The sequence below is a fragment of the Cephus cinctus genome, unplaced genomic scaffold, assembly GCF_000341935.2.
Source record: "Cephus cinctus unplaced genomic scaffold, Ccin1 Ccin1_scaffold0129, whole genome shotgun sequence".
Taxonomy (NCBI): domain Eukaryota; kingdom Metazoa; phylum Arthropoda; class Insecta; order Hymenoptera; family Cephidae; genus Cephus; species Cephus cinctus.
Genome location: NW_014332862.1, coordinates 651,887 through 661,458, shown reverse-complemented (window position 1 = coordinate 661,458; position 9,572 = coordinate 651,887). Strand labels below are relative to the sequence as shown.

General features: G+C 44.4%; 1 protein-coding gene across 3 annotated transcripts in view; it reads right to left on the bottom strand.

Moving 5' to 3' along the window:
- LOC107262974 (nephrin) overlaps nucleotides 1–9,572 on the bottom strand; it is a 217,882-nt gene that overhangs the window by 55,738 nt on the left and 152,572 nt on the right. The gene's annotated exons all lie outside the window — the stretch shown is intronic.

Genomic DNA, 9,572 nt, shown 5'->3' with positions numbered 1-9,572 from the left:
AGAGGAGATATTTTAAAAGCCATTCAACGAACGTAGAAATTATTGGATAACGGCAGAATCTACAGTATATTTTTTACCTCTTTCCAACATTTTTTTTTTTACTTTCGAAATTTTGATACCGTCTGGCAGATGTGCCGGATGGATTGAAATTTTTTTGCATCATAAAATTTTTCTACATTTTCCGACCCCGCTTACACAGGGGATTCTGTAGTTACTGGCGAATCGAATATTTTTAATGGAGATTTTCATTAATAAGCCCGGCTGAATAAGTAAAAGCAGAAATGGTTTTCCAGGGATTAGACGCCTGAGTAACGGTAGAACGGGAGACCAGTTTATAGCTAGAGTGACTCCATGTATCAGTTGGGTGAATTTTAAACGGGAATTTTGAGTTTGCAAAAAGTACACGTTGAATATACTTGCAAAAAGTACTATCGGACAAAAGGAAAAGAAGGGTGACAGTGGAAAGAGAAAGAAAAGGATAGAATATATGATGTTATATCACTGACACTAGGAGAAAGTTGAAAAAAAAAATGAAATTAAATTCAGCAGACGACAAAGATGGCAGATAAAGGTAAAAAATTTTGTATTTCCAGTCTTGTGAAATAAGAGTCAAAATTTGAGTTAGCCGTACTAGGCTAGAAAAAAAAATGTCGATTATAACCTAACGATTCCGATTAAGGCCCAAAATGATAACTGAGTTTTGTAGTTTCCTTATTGGCACCAATTCTCGGTACCGTTATCTAACGACGACTGAATTTTATCCAATTGCAATTTCTCTCTTCTCACAGTTCTACTAGTCAGTTGCCTAAAAACCAATTACAAACGTATAAAGATTTTCAAAAATTGCAGCATCGTGCAATAGGGTTATAAGATCTTCAAGCAGGGGCCCTCGCGTCATCCAATTATCGACATATAAAAATTTCCAAAAATTGCAAAATTATACAACAGGGTTACATGCCCCTAATGAAGGGGTCCTTGCGCAAATAGTGTCTCCTGTTGCTTCAGTTAATTACCTACGTTACACACATATATATATATATATATACGAGGCTGTATATATGTATATATACTTATCAGCCTCGTAAAATGCAGTTAGCATAGGCAGTAAAGTGAGTGATGCTCTTTTGCGTAGGTCCCAAAGTTACCGAAACGAGGGTTATTCGTTTAATAATTCAGCTGTTAAAATGATTAGGGTTGGGCTCTACCATACCGACCGGATAAGAGTCGAGCTTCGGATGCTTTGAGTCGGGTCACTGATTACTTAAGCTCCCTGAATTAAAGATGCCGGACTTATACCAAAGTCTCTATCCAATGTACAGAGAGTATAGTTACCGGGTCTTATTTCATCGATACTTTAGCCTCCCTTAAATTATTTGCTCGATACCGAAGTCCATAATTTATTTAGCAGTTTTCAACTCGAATTAGCGATACTTCCATCGACCTTATACAATTTCCTTTTACTTCTCTCTTGCCTTCTCCAAGCTACCATTCGCGTCAACTGCGTCGCTCCTACATTGCCGTCCAATGGACGCACTACTTTTATGCCCTTTTTGAATAAAGCTTTTTTCTACGTGACGTCAACAAGGAGTTGGCTGATTAGCCGCGATGTTTCCCTACTTAAGGGTGCTATTGGTAAATGACAGAGTATTTCATTTCTTCTCACGAAAGACGTCCTCCACTACAATGGCGTCTAGACGCTACTCTCAGATTCTTCCCAAAGGAATAGTGGTCGTTCGAAGCCTCTAGAAAAAGCGTCGCTACTTCTTGACGCGTAAATTGATTCGAATAAACCAGCCGAAGCCGCGAAGATTGCCGATTGAGAAGCCGCTATTATTTCCTTTGGCGTGACTATATGGCGCGTGTGTATATAGGTATATGTAAAAGGCAGATTCACACTCGTGCAAAGCTGATACGCGGATTCGAAATTCGTGATTGACGAGACTTCGTGGAAGAAGTCACGTGCTTACGATTACTTTCAATAGGATTTGTATATCCTGAGAAGTCCATTTAACGTCACCGGTGACACTTAGGAAAATTCGAACGATCGAAAAGGAAATTGTATTTGACGAATGCAGAAGTGACTTGGCGATTCTGAAAGCACGGCAGCGGGTTTAATAGAAAAAGAAAAAAGAAAAGTGAGGTATCGGTTTTCGATGGACTTTAATATAAATTCGTGGAATTGTATATCCTTAATAGTTCTATCATTTGAATCTGAACCTGTAAATTTTAATGTTATAAATAGCGTCGCGAAGGCGTCCTTTTACCGATAAACGTGCAAGTAAATAACTAAATAAATAAGAAGAAAAAAAAACGGCAGAACGTGGGAAATAAATGAAACTTCGAAACGGCCGTAAATATCAAATCGGAAATTTAATGGTCGTAAAGAAGCTGCAGGCATAAAGGAGTGTACTGTCTATATATCTACACTTTTTCAATTTACTCGAAATTCTTTTTATTCCCTTCCGCTAAAAAGACTCGAAGCCACGACGTTCAGTAGTTTTACCGAGACTAAGTGGAATTGTATCTAAATACGTACGACGAATAGAAATTCAGCGATCCGCATTATAGCGGCACGAAGCTGCTTATTGTTACGACGAGTGTGAAGTGAATTCGTTATTTTTTATTTAAAAATTTTTAACACAAATTTTCGTCATCATTTTCACTGTTTTTCTCAAACTAATAAAAAATTACGTAAATTACTTCATTAGCGTCGTGGTTATATTTTTCAAATTTTCCTACATACACATACGTACAGGGTATCTATGGGCACTTTGGGGTAACCGGAAACGGGCCTGGTCTTCTACGTCAGCCAGTAGCCAGTCGGGGATTTATCGTCGATTAAGATTTCTGGAGAAATAATGAAAGATTCTGGAAGAAGGGGGGGGAGGGTCGAGGGGGGAGACAGAGAATCGTCCTTAAGAATGCAGACGACGCAAACGATGCACCGACGGAAGTTGAATAAATTCAAAATGGAGGTAAGAGATTACTACATCGAGAGGAAAAATGGAAGTGGACTGGAGGAGGGGTGGTTTACCTAAACCCCAATGGGGGGGGGCTGGGGGGGTGGATACTTGTCGAGTGGAGGAACGCGCGACGGTAGGAAGAGGTGGGTACCGATTGGGTCGCCTTAAATTTTTCCCTTTTATTCCATTGAGACGTTGAGTCTTGATTGCGTGGGATTCCGTAAAAGGAAGTGGAAACTTTAGCCACGCGGCCGGAAGTGCTTGGAGAGAGGGTGGCTCTCGCGAGAGGGGGGGTTGAGGGTCGGAGGGAGAGCAAAGGAAAAGTGGGAAAGCAAGCGGGTAAGAGTGAGTCGGAAAGGGACTTCTCGATAGTCGGTAAGTCAAAGACGGACATTTTAATTACGTCGCGCACCCCGGAAACTGCAGGGCAGTGGAAAACGGTAGGGTGGAAACCAGATCGGTCGTAACGTCGGTAGTCAATGGATGTGCGAGAGTTACCCAGAGAGAAGGAAGTAAGAGATAGGGGTTGAAGATGAGAAAAGAAGGGTGGCAAAGAAGAGGTATAAATTAGAAAAAAAAAAAAAAAAAAAACTCAAATTTCAATTATAAAATCAGACGGTGGCTGCGACCATCGATGGACCAGCCGATCTCTGTGTACGAGCAAAGATATTTTGATCGGGGATGAAGAGTTCTTTCGTTTTTGAATTTAAAAAATTTTTCTCTCAAATTTCTTTCATAGCTTTTCCCCACAACTCACTTCCTTTACCTTCCGCACGAGGGTACTCTTTTCCGATTGGAACCGGAAACCTGATCGTAACGCGACTTCCTGGTGGCGTGTCCTTATCTGAAGGCAATTAAAACTTTGGAGTGCAATTACCGAAGCTAAGTAAGCCTAAGTGGTATAATTTTCTCCTAGCAAATGACCATCTTCCGCGTGACCAGGCTATCCGTACCTTTTGCCGTTGGACTCGGCACTGTCCCAGGTCCTGATCATCGATCAGAGACACATCCGACCTTAGGTCAATCTGGAGCGCGCGTCACGAGCAAAGTTTGTGCTCAAGCAAATTCTGTCAATTATAAGGAATCGCTGGGCCGAGTTAAAAAGGGAAAAATGCCGCAATGAGGTTTCCAAAGTTTTTCGAGTTCGCTTGCCGAGGATGAGCAGCTCGAAAGGAGCCAACAAGAATAAAGAACGAAGGTTCCTTCTTCCTCGGCAGCGGTGGGGGTGCCGGGGAGTTCACGGTGAAGGCTGGCTCTTCCCAAAGGATGAAAATGTGGCCGCGATCCCAATAAAGTGATTTTAAGTGAGAGCCCGTTCGCCATCGCTCGGCTGGAACTTCGCTCAGCTGAGATATGGCTGCAAATATTAAAATCCACCGGCGGTTGGCAGCCTTTCTGGATTTAGAGGGAGTCTCTGTATGCTTCGAAGGTTCTCAAATAACTTTGGTGAATCAATGAAAAATTCACTTTGCACTTCAATAACGTAACTTTCAAGTCGAACTAATATTTATGACAATGATTCGTGCTTGAAAAATAATATAATTATATCTATAAGAAAAATGCCCTCCCGTTCACACGCTCGACTCGTGATCGATTTCGAACGGGTTTCGCAACGGTTGAGAATCATTGAACCAAAAGCGAAGGAGTGCAGCGTCGGGCCAGACGGGGTCGCGCATCTTCTGGGAATTGCGGAGGAAGCCTGCAGCACCACTTGCGTCCACCGGTAAGAAAGTTGTTAGAGGTCGGACATATTAGAAAAATTGAAAATATATTGAGGCTGGCCGAGGGGACGTGTGTGACTAACGGTGAACTCTATTGCAGGAGTACGAGGTCAGGAGGGTGGGACCAGCGCGCGGGGCTTGAATCTTAACGTAAACTCGTTCCGGAAGAGACTACTGGAGAGGAGTGTAAAGAGGGACAAGGAGAGAGAGAGAGAGAGAGAGAGAGAGAGAGAGACACTCGTAAATGGGAAAGTTTGATATACTGGATAACTGTAAAAGGAAAAATCTGACAGAAAATTATGGGCTAAGAATTTTACGTATTCATTAAATTGTATATATGTACATATATATACATTTATAATATAATAATTTCATATATAACATCTACGTATGCATATACTTACTATATTATAGCTCATGTATATTGTACCAGGGCAATTTTTGTATCAGGACGAAATGGAAATGGAAATGGATTTCTCGAACAGGAAATCTACTTTGCGTTCGACACTTTCTAAATATTAAAGCGACTCGTACAACCGGCACAGGAAAAACGATATCCGGTTGAACCCCCGGAGCCTTCTAAAAAATTATCTAAAATAATCAATCATCCATCGAGTTTTAAAAAATGTACGGTCTAAAATGAATCATTATTCATGCGATCTAATTACTCGCTTCCGTCTACATTGATCCCTTGCGTGCTATCTGCGATCCTCCCCTCCACTTAACACCTAAAGGAAAGCACTCCTTGCGCCAGCCTTGCAGCATCGGAAAACGTTAAGTAACAGAGAGATTCGATCCGAATTCCTCGGGTCTTTACGGTTTGGCACGTTTTGCAAAGGAACATGGAATAATTCAAGTGGTTAGCGGTGGAGTTTTTTATCATTGCGAGACACTTGGGCGACTTCGCTCCCGTACCCGGATACATAGTTCATCTAACCCAAAGCCGCAGAATGCGGTCTGCGTGAAGATGCTGCTCCTGCGGGAAATGGCCGTCCTGAGACTTACTTTGGATTTAGGATCAGTTTTTGCCTCTTGGGTACATAAGGGACTTGGTGCACTCAGTAAAGTGCATACCAGCTGGTTTTGTATCAATGACGAATGTTCTGCGGATGCAATTGGGTCGATCTACCCGGTTGAAGGTTACTTCGGTCCAGTTTGGATACCTTGAGGATGTTCACTTAGATACACCCCTGTAAAATTCTTGAAGGACAACGACTGACATCTGAAAACGTCTGAGAGATGGATTTCCAGAAGATGGGAAACGAACTTGATGTCCCTCGAGGTGAAAAAGTCCTGGAATAGTTGTAACTGGGGAAACTGTCCCCTGCGGTGAAACTGGAGAAACGTAAAGCGTCTCAGGGATCGGCTGAAGGATCTGACGGGACCCAAAAGTTCCCTAGACCCTAGGATGATCCTTTCCCTGATTATTAAGCGTTCTTACTCCTACGTACTTCATCCCAAAGTAGAAATCTTGATGGACCACCTGACGTTCTTGGCTTTTTCAAAGTTTGACGTTTCGCTTAGCGTTTTCTACTGTCTACCTTTAAACCTACCCTTACCTCAGGGACTTTAATATGATTTGGCTTTTTGCGTTTTCCCGTAGGAATTTACTAACTCGCTCAGGTCCACTACGGAATATACAGGCTAGAGCGCAGACCGCGCGAATCGTACGAAGGGATCCTTCAATTGGATTTCTCAGTTGGCACTGGTGAACTTCGCAAGGATAACGATCCTTGCGATCTGTCGGAAGTTCGGTTGGTACATAAGACTGGAAGAGTGATACTCTCCATAGCGGTCATCCTTTCACGGAGGATCGTTACTCGTCTCTGCCAGGGCGGAAGGGGTGTCCTGGACCATTGCCAGGATCATCGGGTTCCACATTCCCCGGGGAGAGAAAGAAGGCGAGTAAGGAAGTATATAAGGGGGACTAAAGGAAGGAGGGTAAGGTCAGCGGTCGAACAGCCCCTTGGCTGGACCACGAGTACACGCGATCCTCGTTACTCGGGCATCTTGGCTGCAAAGGGATGCTGGGTACTCGAAGACACGTGGAGGATACGAGGTCGAGCTGGCAGAAGTCCTTTATGCGTCCTGGCGAAAGGGTGACACTCTGCGAAAGTGCAAATTGTATAGTGGCTGTTTTGCACGTTAGCCGGACGGAGGAGACGCGGGAGGAGCTGGAGATCGTGAACCTGGGTGGCAGGACTACGAGTACCGAGATCCTGGGAGATGGAGGATCGCGGGAAATCACAGCCTCTGAAACAAGCCCTTCGAATTTATGTCCTCATAAATTCATACGATTCTTCCAAGCGTTTTTCTTATACTCGCCTGCTCTCCTATTTCCTTCGATTCCTTTCTTTTTTCTTTCTTTTATTTCCATTCTCCTTTTTTCTTCTTATTTTTACAGCTACTCGCTCTCGTACTTCACTTCAGTCTATCCACTCGTCCACTCCTGTCATGCTCTATTTCCGATTTTCTCCCATTATCTTTCTTTTTTTTTTCTTCTCCTGCTCTTGCGGCATTCCTTTGCCCCCCTACCTGCCTCTCTCTCTCTCTCTCTCTCTCTCTCTCTCTCTGTATGTTGCTACCTCTCTCACGACCAGTTTGCTACTTACCTGGTTGCAAACGGCCCGACACTGTTTTAGAATTGGCGTGTTCTAGGGCGTCGCGACGGCAGACGTCGACGGACAAAACTTGTCGGGTTCACAGTCGCTTGCCCACGTGACGAGTCGACCGCGATGCCAAGGGGATCCTGGGTACGGTTTGTTGACCAATCAGAGCACGGCTTTTTACTTGGGTCACCCCATACAGCTCCTGTACAATTCCTAACCCCGCGGACCTTTTACGTCCGTCCACTCTTCTCTACTCTCTTCGCTATATACGTGCCCCATGCGTATGTACACACTCTCTCTCTCTCTCTCTCTCTCTCTCTCTCTCTCTCTCTCTCTCTCTCTCTCTCTCTCTCTCTTTGTTGGTTCCATGGAGATGGAAGCTCACGATAAAGGGTTGACAACCCCTAGTTAATACGCGTCCCACGATTCTTCTCGACCTAGGTAGGCTTGGATGCAGCCACTAAGAGAAAGACCAAGCAGAACGGATACGAACGAAAGGGAGAAGAATAATGGCGGGACATTTGAAAAAGATCGAGGAAGTGGTAAATCCAGGGAAGAACGTGTCGCCATCTTAATCACCAAGGGGTTAAACCCGTTCGCGGGGCGTTTCGACACTCGTCGCAAAAGAGTATCGGAAACTCCGGCTAATTCGAATCCGACTAATTAGACGGAAGTCAGAGAGGGAGCGAGAGTGCAGGTAGAGCTGCCTATGGTGGATTTCGTAGGAGACCACTGAATTAAGCCACCGATAGGCGGACCAACCCCAGTTGGTCTTTTTGAAATTCTAATTCCAGCTCTAATCTCTTACTTGTTACTTTGTGCTTTTATTTCTTTCTTATTCTTTCTCTCTGCTTCCCTTCCTCCCCCTTCCACGGTCCGCAATGGCGTCGCGACGCCGAACGTTCTTTCAGCGTCGGGCATCGGGCACAGAGACTCGGAACTAATTACACTGTATTTAATTAAGCCGCGGATTATTTCCTTAACGAGGGCAGACCTCCATTCTTCCGGAGGCGAAGCTGCTGCCATCTTTCACCATCTTCCACCTATTACCTCAAGTATATTTCCTATTTTTTTTTTAATTTCTCGGAAACGAGCCATTTTTACGTTACTTTCACAAATTTTACTTTTCCATTCTGCCACCGACCGACGGACCGGAAACAAATCCTTGATGATTCCTACATATTTTTTTCTTCTCTTCATCACAGCCTAACATTCTAGAAACCATAAGGGCTATTGGTCCTAACCACAAGGGTAGCTCGGGGTGGGTATCGTTTTCATTACGTCCCCTACTGTAAGGGCTTTTTTTCGGAAGACATACTCGGAGAACCTAGGGGTACCCGATATCACCCCCCAAATATATATATATATATATACATACATGCACACGTGTGTACGCGCATGAACGTCCCGTAGAGTTTCCCTCTCTCTCTCTCTCTCTCTCTCTCTAGGTACGTAAGTTTTTCCTGGATATAAGGGTAGAAGTGAAGGTCCCCAAGTGAACGAGTGGAGGCCGTCTAGGGGGTGGCAGTAGGTGAGTAGGTAGGACCGTGAAGGGTTGCCGGTAGAAAAGCACCACGGCAGGGATGTAATCTAGAAACTCTAGAGAACCAATCTCCTCTGATGAAAATACCCACCTCATCTGGGAGGCTGCCCACCTCCAATCCCCCCTTCCTTTTGGGATACCGCAAATGCGTTCGGCCCGACTCTTTGTCCGTTCCGGGACTAAAGAGAGTGACGAGAGTCGAGGGAGAACAAAGGGAGCGAGAGAAAGAGGCAAACCCGAAAATAAGAAAGCGAGAGAAAGATATTAGGGTGCGTACACAACGCAATGTCTGACATCCATTGACAGAGTCTCTCTCCCGACCTCCCTTCGTCTCGGTCTTCCTTATCTTCTCCATTCCTTCACTCTCGAACCTTCATCCTCTTTAAAGAGCTTCTCGGGTCTTCTTCCGACTCTGATTAAGATGCATGCCTCCGCAGCCAATAGATTACTCACCGCACGTCTCTACTTCTATTACTTCCTTCATATCTTTTCTTAGGCAATACTCCCAGAAAGGGATATGTTTCGTACAGTCGAAGGATTGCCGGAAAAGATGAATTCAAATATCCGGTATTGAACGTAGGGATTTTCGTAGAAATTCAAGGGACCAATCTTATTCCTGAATCTATGCAAAGTTATCCAGATCATACCCTCCCCCCCTTCCTCCCCCTCTTCAATATCCCCTTCGACAAAAGTCACCCGCTCGCGCGTATCATGGTATAGCCGCGGGGGGGGGGGG